The 19317-nt window shown below is 36.0% G+C and overlaps 1 long non-coding RNA gene across 1 annotated transcript; it reads right to left on the bottom strand.

The window, feature by feature from the left end:
* Positions 1-9921: 9921 nt before the first annotated feature.
* Positions 9922-14713, bottom strand: LOC145958654 (uncharacterized). Its single transcript, XR_014434359.1, has 3 exons — positions 14398-14713; positions 12904-13026; positions 9922-11431 (listed from the first exon to the last, which is right to left on the bottom strand). It is a non-coding gene; the product is annotated as an uncharacterized LOC145958654 (long non-coding RNA).
* Positions 14714-19317: the final 4604 nt, after the last annotated feature.

Here is a 19317-nt window from a genome sequence, read left to right as displayed (position 1 = left end):
CGATAAGCAACTGGACCTACACGCTGTATGATATGATAGGGACCCACAAATCTCCGTGTTAACTTCCGAGCCTTCAGCGCTCTTCCCACACCCGAGGTCGGAATCACTTTTAGAAATACATGCTCCCCTTCGGCAAACTCCAAAGGCTTACGCCTCCTGTCAGCATAAGATTTCTGCCTACTCTAAGCAGTCTTCATCTTCTCCTGGATCATCTTCACCTTTTCAATAGTCTGTAGGATTAGCTCCGGTCCTACAACCACAGACTCACCATCCTGATACTAGCACAGAGGAGTCCTACATCTTCTGCCGTACAAGGCTTCATATGGTGCCATCCCAATGCTAGCATGAAAGTTGTTGTTATAAGTAAACTCCACCAGTGGTAAGACCTCCTCCCAGCTACCCAAATGGTCTAACACACAGGCCCTCAGCAGATCCTCCAAGGACTGGATTGTCCTCTCTAACTGACCATCCGTCTGTGGATGATAAGCAGAACTCAGCTTCAGCTTCGTGCCTAGGGCCTGATGTAGACTCTGCCAAAATCGGGAACTGAACCTTGGATCTCGGTCGGAGATAATACTAGAAGGCACCCCGTGCAATCGTACTATCTCCTTTACATACAACTGAGTCAGCTTCTCCAAGGACCACTTGATGTTGACAGGCAAGAAATGTGCACACTTGGTCAACCGATCAACAATTACCCAGATAGCATCACTATTCCTAGCTGACCTAGGCAACCCAACAACAAAATCCATAGTGATACTATCCCACTTCCATTCTGGAATCTCTATCTGTTGCATCAACCCACTCGGCTTTTGATGTTCAACCTTTGCCTTCTGACAGGTCAGGCAGGCCTCCACATACTCAGTGATCTTCCTCTTCATACCAGACCACCAGAAATTTTTCCTGAGGTCTTGGTACATCTTAGTCATACCCGGGTGTATGCTAAGTCTACTCTTGTGGCCTTCTTCCAATACATCTTTCCTCGGCTCAGCATCCTGAGGTAGGCAAATCCTACCTCTGAACCTCAAGATCCCATCTTCCCCCAGTTCAAAACCAGCAGCTTTCTCGGTACCCAGCAAACCAAGAAGTCTCACCAACTCCTTATCCTGCAACTGCTTGAGTCCAACCTGCCTCAAGAACTCATTAGTTATGGTAACTGCCCCACAACTAATGTGATCCTGAGCTAACTCCACACAGAGATTCAAATCTCTGAACTCCTCAACCAGCTCCAGCTCTCTAAGCATCATACTCAACATGTGTATGAATTTCCTACTCAGCGCATCTGCCACCACATTGGCCTTGCCCGGATGATACATCAACTGAAAATCATAATCCTTCAGAAACTCCATCCACCGCCTCTGCCTCATGTTCAGCTCCTTTTGATCAAACAAGTACTTCAAACTCTTGTGATCACTGAAGACGCTGAACCGGGCACCATATAAGTAATGCCTCCAGATCTTCAAGGCAAACACCACAGCTGCTAACTCCAAATCATGAGTGGGATAGTTCTTCTCATGAGTCTTCAGTTGCCTTGAAACATATGCCACCACTCTCCTATTTTGCATCAGCACACACCCCAGACCCTGATGAGAAGCATCACAATACACGTCAAACAGCTCACCAGAATCCGGCAACACCAGCACAGGAGAAGTAGTTAACCTCCTCTTCAGCTCAACAAAGCTCTGCTCACAGGCATCTGTCCAAATGAATGGCTGCTCCTTCCTAGTCAATTGGGTCAGAGGCGCTACTATCTTAGAGAATCCTTCAATGAACCTCCGATAGTAACCCGCTAAGCCCACGAAGCTCCGAATATCCATAACAGTCCTCGGGCGCTCCCACTGCAACACCGACTCCACCTTAGCTGGATCAACAGCAATCCCCTCGGCTGAAATCACCTGGCCCAAGAACTTCACCTCATCCAACCAGAACTCACACTTCGAAAGCTTAGCATACAGCTGCTTCGCTTTCAAAATCTCCAATACTGTCCTCAAGTGCTCTCCATGCTCCTCCGGGGTTCTCGAATAGATCAAGATATCATCAATAAACACTACCATGAATTTATCTAAAAACGGCTGGAAGATCTTGTTCATGTAGTCCATGAACACTGCGGGGGCGTTGGTCACACCGAACGGCATCACAACATATTCATAGTGGCCATACCTAGTCCTGAAAGCAGTCTTCGGTATGTCACTCTCCCTCACCCTAATCTGGTGATATCCTGACCTCAAGTCAATCTTAGAAAACACCGACTCGCCCCTCAACTGATCCATTAAGTCATCTATCCGGGGAAGTGGATATTTGTTCTTATTGGTCAATTTGTTCAGCTGCCGGTAATCGACACACAGTCGACTACCCCCATCCTTCTTCTTTACCAACAACACAGGAGCACCCCACGGCGAAACACTCGGCCGCACCAACTGCTTTTCCAACAAGTCCTCCAATTGACCCTTCAGTTCAACCAGCTCAGTAGGGGCCATCCTATAGGGAGCCACTGACATTGGTCCCGCACCTGGAACCAAGTCAATGCTGAACTCCATCTCCCTAACAGGAGGCAATCCAGGCACCTCATCAGGGAACACCTCGGCATACTCCCTCACCACATTGATATCAACTAAGACCCTCTCGGTCTCCATACTCATAGCAGCAAGCAGAAGACAGCACTCTGCTCCATCTCTCAATAATGACTCAGCCCGGCCAGCTGAGATCAACAACTCACTTTCCTCTTGAGGAAAGATCAACCGCCTATTGGCACAATCTATTAGAATGCGATTGGCAGACAACCAATCCATTCCCAAGATTATGTCAATATCCACCAAAGGTAAACAAATCAGGTTCACCTTATACTTCTTCTCATTCACCACAACCGGGCAACCCACACACAATTCCGAAGCAATCACAGAAGTAGAAGCGGGCGTAGACACTAGCAGTCTCAACCCCAAATCACACACAGGTACACCCAACACAGCAGCACATGCATAGGATATAAAGGAATGGGAAGCACCAGAGTCAAAGAGAATCATCACATCCTTACCAGTAGCTTTGCCCTTCCCCTTCACAAGATCGGAAGAAGTCGAAGCCTCAGCACCTGTCAAGGCAAATACTCTACCAGCCGTAGTGGGTCTGTCACCCCTCTGAGTATCAGCTCTTTGTGTGCTACTCCTCTGAGTATCAGCTCTCTGCACATCACCCCTCGGAGTACTCCTCTCGGGTCTGCCCCTAGCAGAGCAGTTGGCTGACTCGTGGCCCATCTGATGACATCTAAAGCAATGACTCTCTGTGTGTGGGCAGTCCCTGACAAAGTGAGGCCCAGCACACTTGAAACATCTCAGAGTGGCACCTCCACTCTGTCTACCTCCACTAGCAGCACTGGAAGATTGCCGAGCAATAGAACCCCCTTGCTGAGACTAGGGCCTGTCATACGGCTTCCTCTGACTCTCACCCTTCTTGGACCCAGATGGCCCCCCAACAGTCCTCACAGCACGGTTACCACCTTTCAACCGCTCCACCACTTCGCCTTCTCCACTAAGGCCAGGAACTCAGTGATGGCCATAGGCACCACCACTCTCCTCAACTCATATCTCAACCCATCAGCAAATTTCCTGCATTTCCAGGCCTCAGTTATACCTTGCGAATAAAAACGAGCCAGGTGCTCAAATTTCATCGCATACTCAGAAACCGTCATCCCTCCCTGATGTAACCTCATAAACTCAGCCTCCTTAGCGTGCCTCACGCTCTCCGGGAAATACTTCTCCATGAACACCGTCCTGAAGCATTCCCAGTCAACTGTAACTCCTCTAGCAGCAAGCATTTGATAGGTGCCTCTCCACCAATGTTCAGCCTCTCCAACAAGCATGTACACAACATATGCTAACCTCCTCTCTGGAGGACATCCCAGTACTGTAAAGATCTTCTCTAGCTCACGGATCCAGCGGTCAGCTACCTCTGGATCCGCATCTCCTGCAAACTGTGGAGGATTACACTTCCGGAACTCAGCAAGGTCCCGACTCTCCTGTGTAGGTCTTGTTGCACCAGCTGTAGCTCTCTCAGCCTCCATCCTAGCAAAATAGGCATTTTGCTGTTGCATAGCCATGGCCATCATCTCTATGGCACGAGCTATCTTCTCATTGGTCCTAGTCATCGTCTACAAAAGTAACAGCATCTTTAGTAAACAATAACTAAATCACACAACAATCAATAGCACAACAAATCATCACAACAATTTCAGCACAGCAAACATCACAGCAAAACAATACAGCACAGAGTTAACACAACCAAAAAGCCTAAAGGGACCACCCCCAAAGAGTGTCCACTAGACTCGACCTGCTCTGATACCACTAAAGTGTAACGACCCGGCTGACCACTACACTTCCAACCACCGCACACCGGAAACACTAGACAGAATAGAACGAGTATATAATTATAGGGTCTAGAATATAAATATATACAGAGTTCCAATCCAACTAGAGTTAGAGTGTACAAAAGAAAGTACAATCAAATGCTACTATCCCAAGTAGCTACACATCAAAAATCATAAAAGCGATCAGCTCTACTGATCCGCCGAAGACTCATTATCAGACGCCCACCTATCCCTGCTGATGGAACTAGGTGAGGAGATTGATGATTCCTTCACTTGCTCCATGCTTAGGACCGTGAATGCTATTGAGGTTAAGACTCCAATGACTCTTTGAAGCTCCTTGAAGTGTTCTTCAATGGAGAAGAAGCCTTGAAGTGGCTCGGTTACTCCTTAGCTTGAGGTAGAAGCTTAAGGAACCAAGGTAAGGTTGAAGCACCTTTGGAGAGAACTTAGGAGAGAAAGTTTTCTTCGGTTTTTGTGACTCTTGATTTAGAGAGAAAATTCAGATTTCATTTCTCAAATTGGTCAAAAGTGTTTTACAATCAAAGAATTACAAGTTTATAGGAGTAGGAAACTTAGAGAGCAAGCTAGTCTTGACCATGGTTCACTACGAACCATGGTTGAGTCTAGATAAACCGTCCAAGGTCAAGAGGCTTGGAGAGCAAGCTTCTCACTTGGCTTGCTTGGTAAGCTAGCCAAGGAGAAGCTTGTGCTTCAAGCTTCCAAGCTTAAGAAACTCCATGAATTTCGTCCAAGTGTGAACACAAGTGTTCACACAAGTGTGAACACAAGTGTGAACACACTTCTAAGGTGGGCGGCTTCTTGGAATTAATTTACTCCTTTTGATTTGAAAATGGTTAATTTGGTTTAGTTAGGTTCATTCAATGGGAATGGAACCTAGCTAAATCAAATCTATGAAAAATTAGGAGTAAAATGAGTCCAATATGAAAAATTTAGCCTAGGACCACCTTTGGCTAAATTGCTAGGAGCACTCTCTAGCTTACTAAGGACACTCTCTAATTTGCTAATGCCACTCCTACTAGAAAACTAAGAAAAGAATGTATTTCTAGGTTAGGTTAAATGGAGTCAAAGTGTCCAAGTAACCTACCCTAGAATCAATATACAATAGCTACTAAAAAGGGAAATAAAGTGCCTTACAAATACAAAGGCAAAAATAACCTATACAAAAGAAACTATGTACAAAACATATGAAAAGGTCTTGAAGATCATCCCATTCCTCTTGGTTCTTTTATGATATCACCTCTTGGATTCCTTGGCCTTGGCCATAGTCTATCATCCCCTCCCTCTTGAAAAGGATTTGACCTCAAATCTCGAGGGTCCTCATGATTATTGGCCATACCTACAAATATATAATGAAATTCATCAGAAGTGATATTTTCAACAAATAAATGTGAAAGGAATATCCTAGAAGGAATCCTTTCATGAAACCTAAAGAAATTTATGATACTAGACCTACTAATATAATGAATAGGATCTTCTCCTAAACATAGACTAGGTATATTTCTAAATCCTAAAAATGTGCTAAAGCTAAAACTATAGCACACTAAAGACTTAATCCTAAAAACTAAAATATCTTGCCTAAAGTACCCTATGTGGTAAGCTAGGCTTTTCCTAAAAAATAAGGAAAATACTACTAAGAAATTCCCTAAATAATTTTGGATTATATTATTTGTTGGATAGTTATGAAAAGAATTTGTCACAAGGAACCTTGAAGATTCAGATTTTATATCCAACAAATAATATATTCCATAAATTGGGTGCATTATTGACACAACTAAGGTAGGAAGACTATCTACCTTGGGCACCACCAAGGAAGTAGCATGAGAAGTAGAACTAAAAGAAGTCCACTTCTCCTTCACAAAATCTTGAAGTTGAGATTCTTTTTCTTTAAAAATAATGGATTTGTGAATCTCTTCTTCAAGACTAGTGGCAGCGTGAGAGTAAGAGTTAAGGTCTTTATGAATAAAGAGAATAGTTTTCATAGGTTCTTTATTGACAAAGTAATTCTCTTTAGACATAACTCCCTTAGAGGATATTTCTTCCTCTTTACTCTTCCCTACTTTCTCACTTTTTCTTTTTATTTTCATTTGTGTTTGATCCTCAGCCACTTGTTGAGGTGAGAGAGGATAAAACACAAATTTCTTTTCCTTATGAGTGAAGGTAATTTCATTAGTAAGACCATCATGTACTGTTTTCTTTTCAAATTGCCATGGTCTTCCTAACAAAATATGACAAGCTTCCATTGGTACTATATCACATAAAACTTGGTCCTCATACTTCCCAATGGAAAACTTGACCTTCACTTGTTGGTTAACTACTATGTCACCATCCTTATTAAGCCATTGCAAATGATAAGGTTGAGGATGTGGCATAGTAATTAGACTCAACTTTTTAACCAACCTAGTGCTACAACAGTTGCACCATGAACCACTATCAACAATGAGAGAACAAGCATTATTTAAAACATTACATCTTGTATGAAAGATGTTCTCTCGTTGTGATAGGGTACCACTAGGTTGATTATGAAGGAATCTCCTAAGCATTAGAAGCTCTCCTTCATAAGGATAAATTGGCTCCACTTTGGACCTCTGAAGCTTTGTTTCAACCTCACTCTCACTAGAAGAGGAGGTAGTAGTCTCTTCTTGACTACTATAAGTGTCATGCCCCCTTAAGATCATAACTTTCTTTGTAGGACATTGAGAAGCAATGTGACCTCTCCCTAGACACTTGAAACATTTAATATCACTAGTCTTTGTGCTAGTGTGTGGAGTGATGAGATCTCTATCCTTATCTTTATTTTTCTCTTTCCTTTTAGCCAATTCTTTGGAGGGTTCTGAAATAATTTTCTTTTCAAAAGGTTTTTCTTCCTCCAAGTAGTCTTTCCTAAGAGATCTAGAGTGGGAGCTTTCTCTTTTAGAAGATTTTCTCAACATTTGTTGTTCTACCCTTACACAAAGTTGGACCAAGTCATTTAGGTCCCTGTAGGGTAGTAGCTCCACTTGGTCTCTAATCTCTAAGTTAAGACCACTTAAGAATCTGGCTACTGTAGTGGCTTCCTCTTCTCTTATGCATGCCCTCATCATTAAAAGCTCCATTTGTTGTCTATAGAGTTCTACAGACATATCTCTTTGTTGAAGCCTTTGGAGCTTATTCATAAGCTCCCTACCATAGTAAGAGGGAATGTGTCTCCTCCTCAATGCACTCCTAAGATCATTTCAATATTGGATAGGTGGATCATTGTGGAGACGTCTTTCTCTTTCCAAAGAGGTCCACCAATACATTACATGCCCTTGAAAGCTAAGGGTTGCAAGAGGGACTTTTCTTTCTTCACTTACCCTATGGCAAGCAAAGAGTTGTTCTACCTTCATCTCCCAATCAAGGTAGGCCTCCACATCATCCTTCCCAAAAAATTGAGGGAGATCCACCTTGGATTCCCTAGTTTTAATAGTTCTTCTTGGGGGAGGTTGATAATGGTTACCTACATTAAGGCTTTCATTAGGAGATGTGTATTGTGAATGTGAACTCCTACTCTTTTTCCTATGTTTTCTCATATCTTCTTTCAATTTTTCTTCCTCTTGCTTTAAAATTCTCAACTCTTCCTCAAGATAAGCAAGATGTCCTTCTCTTTCAATTCTTTCCTTCTCTCTTTCAATGGGTTCTTGCTTTTTCCATAGTTTAAGTGATTTGAGCTCTTTAGTGATATAAGAAAGACTTTTTGGAGAGCCATCACTTTCACTATTGGAGGAATTTTGAGACATTTTAATTCAAGAGATATTTTCCACACAAAAATAGTTTTTATAAAAATAAGGTTTTGGAGTGCTTTAGACTTGGCACTTAGAGGTCTAAGAGTACAAATTGAACTTTGGAGGGAGGTGAGCTACTAAAGAGCCACTTAATAACCAAGCCTCTTCAAGTAAAAATCTCTAAACCCCCTTGTACTTTTGTCTTGCACAAAACAATTTTCACAAAGAACTTTTCTTAAAGAAAAATAACAAGCAAGTGCCTATGTGTACAATTTATAAAATGCTTGAAAACATAAAGAGCATGAAAACATAAATTGCTTGAAAACTTAAATGACTGAAAACATAAATTGCTTAAAACATAAGTTGCTTGAAAACTTAAAGACAAGAAAACATAAACTAGACGTTTAAAGGCAAGTAAACCTAAGTGAGAGCTTGAAAGCACCAAAGACCTTCAAGGACCACTCTCACAAGTACTACACATGAATGACTATAAGAGTTCTTAAGGAGAGATGGAGATACACCAAAGGCACTCCAAGACACTCCTTAATAAAGGCCTTGTACAAAAATTTAGAAAGCAAAAAATTACAAGTCAAAATGAAATTCAAATTTGTTTCAAATGAAATGTAAATTCACACTCCAAATGAAATGTAAATTTAATCTCAAATGAAATTAGTGGCTGCACTTAATTTCAAGGAAAACAAATAGCCACTAATTTAGAACAAATTTAGAGACGGATTTTGTAAGGAAAAACTAGTTTTAGCAACCAAAATTTCCGTCACTAAATTTAGTTCTAAATTTTCACAAAAATTTTCACAATTAGCTTCACTCCTTCTTGCTCCAATTCAGCCACCAACTGCAGCCTCACAAGGTGTTTCACTCCTCTTTTTAGAAGTAACCTTGAGGTTAGTCACTTCTAGGTGTATTCAAGAACCTTGCCACCAAGAGAGAACAAACTCCCTAAGCAACCACCAAAGCCTTCAAGTAGATATCCCTTGCCTTGGCCTCCTACACCTTTTAAGAAGCACTCAACCACCTTCAAGACTAGAATATTAGTGCTAAAACTGAAAATGAACAATTTAAAATGGCTACACCAAGTGGTAGAAGAAAATGAGACAAGACTAGAAAGAGTTCCACAAATTGACAAGCAAAAATTAAGGCAAATTTGGAAGCTAGCATACACAAGAGTAACCTAGGAAAGGCACTAGAATGGATTACAAAATTAAAAGCTAAGATTATGAACAAAAACAATACACAAATAGGTGGCTGGACCAACTAAAAATGTAAGCAAAAATTCATCAAAACTGAGAGCAATTTTAAGCAAAATTTTCACTCCTTTTGGCTTTTTCTTTTGCTTTTTCTTTCTTTTCTTTTTAGCAAAATATTTTTCTCTTATTTTTCTTTCAATGTTCAGGAGTTTTAAATGCCTTTTTATCACTTAGGAGTCTCGGTTTTAAGGTAGAAAAACTGCAGCAAATTTTGACACAAAACAAGAGGTGTTCACATGTAATTTTCAACTAGTGCTACACAATTTTGTACTATTTTTTTTTTGTCAAATTTTTAAGCACTCTTTCCCTTGTTTTTCTAATGCATTTAAGACACTCACACCTCTGTTTTGGTTCTGTTTTAATGTTCAAAAAATTTCAATAAGTTTCAGCCACACAACATACTCAAGGAAAACCTAAGAGGAATTAGTGTTTATGAATTTTTTTGACAAAACTTTTAATATGACATAAAGGAAACCTAACTCTAGGAAATTTGCTAGAACTAATAGCAAATTAAGAACTCAATTATGTAAATCAAAAGCACATATAGTAAGGTTCAGATTTAATAAGAAAAAGACACACAAATTCGGACTCAACAACTCAACACAAAAACTAGGTCAAAACAAGCTAGTCTAGGAATCAATGACATTCAAAGGACTACACATGACTCTAGACAAAACATATGATTCAAAAACAAAAACATACACTAAACAATATCAATGTCCAATCACGGACTCATGTTATAGGAATAGAGAAGACTCAAACAAAAATCAAAAGCACAAGTACAAGAACCTAAAGCACAAACCGAATTGATTCAAGGAATTAGGAACAAGCAAAAATCATGAATCAATTACTTCACATGTGACATAAGGATCCATCAAGATATGAACAAAATTAGATCCATACAACAAACACACATTAAGACATAGAAAAGGAAGATTAGACAACACGGATTCAAGAAGGAAAAGTTAGAAACAAAAACCTCAAGAGCACTAGGCTCTAGATACCAAAAATGATGGAACTAGGTGAGGAGATTGATGATTCCTTCACTTGCTCCATGCTTAGGACCGTGAATGCTATTGAGGTTAAGACTCCAATGACTCTTTGAAGCTCCTTGAAGTGTTCTTCAATGGAGAAGAAGCCTTGAAGTGGCTCGGTTACTCCTTAGCTTGAGGTAGAAGCTTAAGGAACCAAGGTAAGGTTGAAGCACCTTTGGAGAGAACTTAGGAGAGAAAGTTTTCTTCGGTTTTTGTGACTCTTGATTTAGAGAGAAAATTCAAATTTCATTTCTCAAATTGGTCAAAAGTGTTTTACAATCAAAGAATTACAAGTTTATAGGAGTAGGAAACTTAGAGAGCAAGCTAGTCTTGACCATGGTTCACTAGGAACCATGGTTGAGTCTAGATAAACCGTCCAAGGTCAAGAGGCTTGGAGAGCAAGCTTCTCACTTGGCTTGCTTGGTAAGCTAGCCAAGGAGAAGCTTGTGCTTCAAGCTTCCAAGCTTAAGAAACTCCATGAATTTCGTCCAAGTGTGAACACAAGTGTGAACACACTTCTAAGGTGGGCGGCTTCTTGGAATTAATTTACTCCTTTTGATTTGAAAATGGTTAATTTGGTTTAGTTAGGTTCATTCAATGGGAATGGAACCTAGCTAAATCAAATCTATGAAAAATTAGAGTAAAATGAGTCCAATATGAAAAATTTAGCCTAGGACCACCTTTGGCTAAATTTCTAGGAGCACTCTCTAGCTTACTAAGGACACTCTCTAATTTGCTAATGCCACTCCTACTAGAAAACTAAGAAAAGAATGTATTTCTAGGTTAGGTTAAATGGAGTCAAAGTGTCCAAGTAACCTACCCTAGAATCAATATACAATAGCTACTAAAAAGGGAAATAAAGTGCCTTACAAATACAAAGGTAAAAATAACCTATACAAAAGAAACTATGTACAAAACATATGAAAAGGTCTTGAAGATCATCCCATTCCTCTTGGTTCTTTTATGATATCACCTCTTGGATTCCTTGGTCTTGGCCATAGTCTATCACCTGCTCTGCTCCCATACATAGTATGATCATTGCAGTCCAACATCATGGAGACAACAAAAGGGTAAGCTAGTGTAATTAAAATTCAACATACAAATATATATGTATCAATACAAATAACAACAGATACAATTATCAGCACACTTGTACAACTTATACCACTCAACGATATCAGCACCGCAATGCGGCAATATCATCACTGCTAAGCAGCAACAACAGCACCACTCAAGTGGCTATAACGGCACCGCAAAGCGGCAACAACAGCACCGCCTTAGCGGTTAGAATCAGCACCACCTGTGTGGCTAACAACAGCACCGACTTAGCGGCTATAATATCACACTACTCAGCACAACACAGCACAGCACAGCACAGCACAACGTAACACATCACAGCAATTCAATACAATTATTATTTTCTATCATTCATCCCAACAGTCTATAATTCTGCTATACTATAAAATTTCACTTATTTATCCATTGATTCCAACTCAACAATACACCTCTAATACATCTAACGTATTTATCTCAGCTTTATACCCTAGTCATCACTGCATATTCATCAAATACAACTTGGTTCAGCATATAACATCATTGATTAACAATCTCGGTACAATTCAACAGCCAACATCATATAGGTCATCATCTCCTTGCGCGCCCGGCGCACTTGAGGTCACGCCAGCGCGGCTTAACCCGAGAGCACCAGGACCAGAGCGCCCAGTGCAGGAGTACTCACGCCCAGCGAGACTCAACCCGAGAGCACCAAGGCTTTCCCGCGCTTGGCGCAATTCCAAATTGCGCCCAGCGCCTGCCTGGCAGAGACTCAAGGAGTCTCGTGCGCCCAGCGGGGCCTAACCCGCACCCAGCATGGGGAAAATAGAGACCTACCAAGGTCTCACGCCCGGCGCAATTCGTATTGCGCCTGGCGTGCTCTTGGCAGAGGCTCCTAAGAAGCCTCCGCGCCTAGCGAGTCCAAACGCGCGCCTAGCGCGGCACCAATTATCCCAAAATATGTTACTCTTGATATCGCGCCCAGCACAGCTCGAGTCACGCCCGGCGCGGGCCAACCAGAGACTCCCATTTTGCAAGCTTGCCCAGCGCACACAGCCTTGCGCCCGGCGGCTTGCCTAAACAGAGTCTCCTGGTGGTCGCGCGCCCGGCGTGAAGAACAGCGCCCAGCGCGAACTCATCAGTAACTCTCCCCAAGATCGAAAATTGCTCAAAATCTGCAAATCTTAACAGAAAAACCACATGCAAACGATTCATAGTGTCACATTTTCACCAAGGAGTTCGAAAGTATCAGCTTTTTGTGCATGCAACAACAATTCAAGCAAAAATCCTAACTTTGACTTAAAACCCCAAAACCCCCAAAAAAAACCCCAAATTTTCAGCAGCTCAGCCATACACAGAAAAACCCCAACAGCCAAAAGAGTCCCTAAACCCGCTTTCCAGCCAAAACACAGTAAAATACTAACTTCCCTTACCTCGGTGAAGAAATCCGAGCTTCCGGGAAGAGACGATTGAGGAACGGAGAAGAGAGAATAGTCGGAGAAAAAGAGGAACCCCCAAATGTTCAGCTAGCAACCTTAATCACTCCACGCCACCACCTTGAATCCAAGAATCCAAAGTGAAATCAGCCAAAATGAGAATAGATGGAGAAAAGAGAGTGAAAGGGAGAGTTAGTGTGGGAGTTGGGAGGGGGAGTGTGGTCAGCTAAGGGTAGGGTCTCACATCTTTCACCATTGAATGTGATTTTTAGAGGTTTCCTCCCCCATTGGAGACTTTGAAGAAGCTTGAGTAATGTCAAGAACAAAAAGATTAAAAAAAAACTTGAAGGAAAAGTTACAACAATCTAGTTTCTCCCAAGATTTTTCATTAGAGTGCTCTTGAGAAAGAGGAGAAAGAGTTTAATGAACAAAAAAAAGTAAAAAGGTAATGGATGAAACTATATATATATATATATATATATATATATATATAAACAATAATGAGCTTTTTTGATGGGCTTAAGAAAATTTTAATGTATATTTGAAATTTGAAAAAAATCAAAATTTCAAATTATTAAAACTATTCATAATTTTAGTTTACGAATAAGAGTGTTATATCAACCACCAAATTCTTGTTTGTTGGGATAAGAGATATTTGATGTGATTTGGCATTAGAAAGGCATTAAACGCATAGACTTTTTTTGAGAATTTGTATGGGAGAAGAATAGGTTTAAATCAAAGGAATAGACGAATGAAGAAATTTGTTATAAAAATTAGTTGTTCTCAAACAATTTGAGACAAATATTTTTTAGGGGCATCTATGTGCAAATTTTCAGCATACTTGAAGGTTAGAGATTGAATGAGAAAGACCTAGAGGGGATAATCATCAAAAGAAATTTTCGAAAGAAAAGGAAGTTAGAGAAGTTAGCAATAGTTGTTAATGGTTTATCGAAGGTTGTATAGTGTCATGTTTAGGATTGAATAATCATTGTAAGTTTTTCTTTAAATACTTGAATCAGATCTGAGTTAAGAATCAAAATCACTTTACACAAACCTCTAGATACCATTCTGCCTACTCACTTATGACTTCCGGTTTCAAGAGATGTTTGTATATATTTTCTTACCACTTTTTTTTTTCTTTTTCCTTTTAGTATAATAATATATTTAATTTTCTTTCTTCTCTTTACTTTCCTTATTATTAGTATTTTCTGATATAATTTTTTCTATCAATTTTCATGTTAATCACTAACCATTATAATTTTTACTCTTTGTGATTCAAGTCTTATAATTAATAATTAAAGAATATTTAGAAATCATAATTTATTAAACATTGTTAGAATATAAAGAATCTACCGAACAAAATTCACCCACACAGTGTAACGAGTAAGATGCCTAACTACTAGTACCTTTACCCATTCGGTTGAGTTATCATTGAAACAAAAATATCAATTGTGTCAAAATATGTAGAATCTCCTGTACAAAATTGAATACCTGCACCACTGCCATGTCCCGTGACTTCTCAAGATAATATGGCACCAACACTTGTAGTGAGTGAGATCAAGTTTCAACATGTTTCAGCTTCACAGACTCATGGCAAAGACATAATTAATGAGATTCAAAATCTCACTGCATAAATGACTGATCAGCCACATGCTCCTTTTAAGACACGGGTATATATAAGAAACCAAAGAACATCACGATCAGAATCTCAGTATATGGAAGAAAATGATCAGGCACAATCAATTTCACTGGAGTTGCATGCCCCAGTAGGTTTAGATATTAACACCCCAAATGTCAGGGAAATTTGTTATATATTTCAGCCTAAAATTATTAAAAATATATTTAAATTAAAAAAATGAAAAATTCTCAATAAACATATAGTAATAAACAATATTATAAAGTTTTAATAAATTTTTATTATTTGTAAAGTTTAATTAATGTACTATATTATTTAAAGTTAAAGATGTAAACAATTTGTTAAGTTTTTTATTTCTAGTCTTATGTAAGGAAAAAAATGTGGTTAAAAAGAGAAATCTCATACCTTCTGAAAGATGATTAGTTAGATTTCTTGATAGATATTGGTGATCATCAATTAATTTTGAATACTTCACATTAATAATATAATTTTTTTTAAAATGTTAACTTGTTTTTTAAAAAATTAAAATAAAAAACTTTTATAAATTAGTTAATACACAAGCTACTTTTAAATCATTAAAAAGCTTGAGTCTTTAAGTTTTATTTATTTAAAAGTACTTATATGGATAATTTGATCTAAATATATCGTAAATTTATATCCGATGATCAAAATTATAAAACAACATTAATTCATGCACCTTATTTCAAATATTCAAGACGAATCTATCTATAGTATCGATTTCTTCCATCCAACGTTACCGACAACAATGAAAATGAAACAACTTGTGTGGGTTTGTAAATCGAAACTTCGATTTCAATCTCTCCAAAGTCCAAACCACAATAGTGTTGCTCTTGTCTTGGTCCAAACTCCTGACGTAAGAGATTATAGGAGTCTTTAGGTTACAGTTTTCTTGAAGTAATTTACATTTTGTTTTTCAATCCTTCTAAGTTATTGGCTTATTATTCCTTCTCTTTTTTGTGTTTCGGAATGTGTAATCCGATATTTGGTGTGACAATGTAAACAACTTAAGAAATTTTTTGTCTTTTTAGTATTTTGCATGAGATAAAAAAAATTGAGTAACATTTTTTTTTATTCTATCTTCTTCAAATTTGTCTTGTTTTATATATAGTGTTTTTAAAATTAAATACAAATTAATTATATTTATCTTATATAGTACTTTAATAAATAATCAAATGGACTCTAAGACTCAAGAGTTTATTGGAAATTGTAAGTTTAGTCGAATTTAATTTTCATGTCTTTTTAGTATAAAGATTTTTTACACATTCAATTCTCTTTATATAAAAATTAAAATAATTACATTGAAAAAAAGTGTTATTAGAAGATATTTTTTGACAGGGTTGTTTTTAGAAAATTTATTTAATGCAAATGATTTTACATATATATTTCTTTAATTTTATATCTTTCAATACATATTTTATCTTTATTTCTATATTTTATTTCAATATTTTTGTTTTCAAAAAAACTACCAATAGATAATTTTTAATATTACAATATAAATTATTTAACATAAATCTAAAATATAATTTTATACATTAAAATATAAATATTACGAAATTTAATTATAACATTACTTTTTAAAAAAAATATTTATTGTAAATTTTAGTTATAAAAAATAAATAACCATCATATGCATTACACATTAAAATATCAATTAATTATAAATTATTTTAATTATAACATTTAAAGTAATTATTATAAAGAATTTGATTTTATAAACTGTCAGTTAAATATTTTATATATAAGGACTGATTCCTAACTGAAAATATCATTTATCTCTATAAGAATTGATCTAGTAGGAAGAAATTACAACTTATTATTAAACAAGTCTTATTTTTACCCTATAATAAGTATTTTTAGTCTATTAAATTAAATGTTAATCTCATTCGTAAAATTGTCATTGACTTGCAAGATTTGTACACTTAAGAATCAAATTTAAGATTATCCATTAAATTAATTATCACTACATCAACTTGTAAGCACGTATGTCATATCATAACTTCAACTCATCAAATTATCTACAGTCATTCCAAAAAGAATTAATCAATAATGAGAAGAGAATTGGTTGACCAAGATGACCGTGAAAGTTTTAGACATTAATGGTATATACACACGCGAGAAACGCAAATATTTAATAATATTACTTGTTTATATAATCTAGACATATAATTATTAGGGGTAGTTGAAAGTTGAACAAAACATTTTATTTATTATTTATTGCGATTAGATAATTTTCTCGATATTATTGGTTCACTCATTAAACACAAGTTGTCGATGATTTTTTTTAATCTCGGTAAAGATAAAATAAGATAAGATTAATTGAAAATGAAAATAAGATAAACAAGATAAATTTGACTTCCTCTTTTATAACAATTAAGTGTCGTATTAAAAAAATTTCAAATAAATATTATATTAGTTTTTAATATAATATTGATTGTTTATTTTTATTTATACCTCTAATAATATTATATAAAAAGTGAGTTTTATACCAATTCTAATAAAATTAATTTATAAAATTATTATTTTATTTTATCTATTTAATAATGTTTTATTTATATAAGATAATTTAGAACAACATTTGTTATGATATAGGATGAATAATTTATATAATATTTGATATGCTTTGATAACATATCATTTTGTATTTTATTATATATTATAAACTAGTAGTATACGATATAATTGAATTACGTTCAAATAATAAAATTATTATTGTGCTATAATTGCATATATATTTTTTAAAAAGTAAATTTTAATTTAATTGTTTAAATTTTACACATTAGAAAATTATAATTTTAACTATATTATACAAATTAAATTTAATTTTATTTATACTTTTACTTTTAAGATAAAGCTTATTACACTAAATCAATAGAATGAGATAAAAGAAATAAAATTATTGTATCATGTTAAGAAAAAAAATATTATAATTTATAACATGATAAGATAAGAATTGTTAGAGAAGTTGCCTCAAATAACTTAAGAGAGGGAGGGGGTAAATTAAGTTATCTAAGTAATTTTTACTTTTAAATTTTGAGAACTACTTTTTTATAAATTCAATTTTCTTGATAAAATCTATATGTTGAAAATGACAATTGTCACTTCTTAAATACAATTAAAAAAACAAATAATTAAAAGAGCAAGAGGAATTGCAAACTTATTTTTATATGGGTTCGATCAATCTTATTTACGTCCAGTCCAATCTCCAACTTGAGATTTCACTATACTTGTAATCTTTATAAGACTTGAGTCCTCAAATACCTTGGAATTATCTTTCCTTATGTTGAGATTCAAAAACACACAGGAGAAACACTTTCTCCTTATACAGATTGAATGGTCGAATAGGTATTTCAGAAGAATTCTCTTGATCAGTAGATTTTTACAGTATGATGAACCTTGTAGAACTCTTAAAGAGTTTTCAAGTAATTATGGTCAAGAAGTTTTTAGTAATAATTTTTCACACTTTGAGTTCGTAACCCTTTCTTGAAAAATTGTAAATATTTATAGTCAAGTATCTCATGGTTGTATCTTCTCATGAAAAGTTGTAACTCTTTGAGTTTTTCAGAAAAGACACACTGTTAATCGATCATAAGGATTTGGTAATCAATTACAATAGTTATAATTTCAAAATAATTTAAATGTTGTATCTTCCAATTTGAATTTTAAAGTTTCCACTTCTAGTAATCGATTACATCAATTGGTAATCGATTACAACAGTTATAAATTTTAAAGTAACTTAAACGTTGTATTTTGAAATTTGAATTTTGAAGTTTTCTTCTTCTGGTAATCAATTACTACATCTGGTAATCGATTACCAGACCAATATTATTACTTTTGCTTAAAAAAACTTTTGATATAGGAAACTTCTTTTTCATGATTAAAAAAAATTCATTAATCCTTTTTGAACACTCTTTTACTTTCCTTTCAAAATATTTAAAACTTGCTTTTAAATTCAAAAGGATTAAATTGAGGTTTTTGAAATCTTAATTTTAATGGCCAAGTATACTTGCAATTTCTAAAAGTTTCTTTTATATGTTTAACTAAGTTGACAAGACTTACCTATTTAATTCTTAAAATTTTGTTCATTGATCAACTGGCTTTAACTTGACCTTCAATATTTTTTTCAATACTTTTGACATCATAAAAAAATTTGTGCTTATTTTCTTCCACAAATATAATATATTCTTATTACAGCACCGATCAGTCCAAAGTCTCCATAAGAAATGATTAATGTAGTCATAATTTAAGAGAAAAGCTGCTTAAGTTTAAAACACATCATAACATAACACAACAACACATACTCTTCGTCACTCTTAAACAACGGTCTGAACATAAATTATCGCATTTCACATCTAAGGTAAAAATTGGAGCCCAAGATAAAGAAAAAAAATAACAATCAGCTAGCAAAAGAAAACTGGAAAATAAGAAATTTAAAAGGCCAAGCTAGCATAAAAAAAAAAATTTATTTGAGGCCTCTAAAATCTAATTAATGAAAGAAGTAAAAATCCATATAATAAATGAAAGAAACTCAACCGAACATAAATTGAAGGTAACAGCACTGATTTAAAATTCGCTTTGAATTGACTCATCAAACCGATCCATTGATTGGGACTTAGGCACCCAACTGGTTCCACCTAATCATTAGATTATATGTATATCTAATTAATTTGGTGCTAATAACATTAATCTAATTTATGTTAGTTCATCTGATTCAATCAATAACTTATTTGATTTAACTAGTAACTGAATACTTCTTC

The sequence above is a fragment of the Cajanus cajan genome, chromosome 1 (genome assembly GCF_000230855.2).
Source record: "Cajanus cajan strain Asha chromosome 1, NIPB_CcT2T_4, whole genome shotgun sequence".
Lineage (NCBI taxonomy): Eukaryota > Viridiplantae > Streptophyta > Magnoliopsida > Fabales > Fabaceae > Cajanus > Cajanus cajan.
The sequence above is the reverse complement of the archived record's forward strand: the minus strand, read 5'-3'. Positions and strand labels throughout refer to the sequence as shown.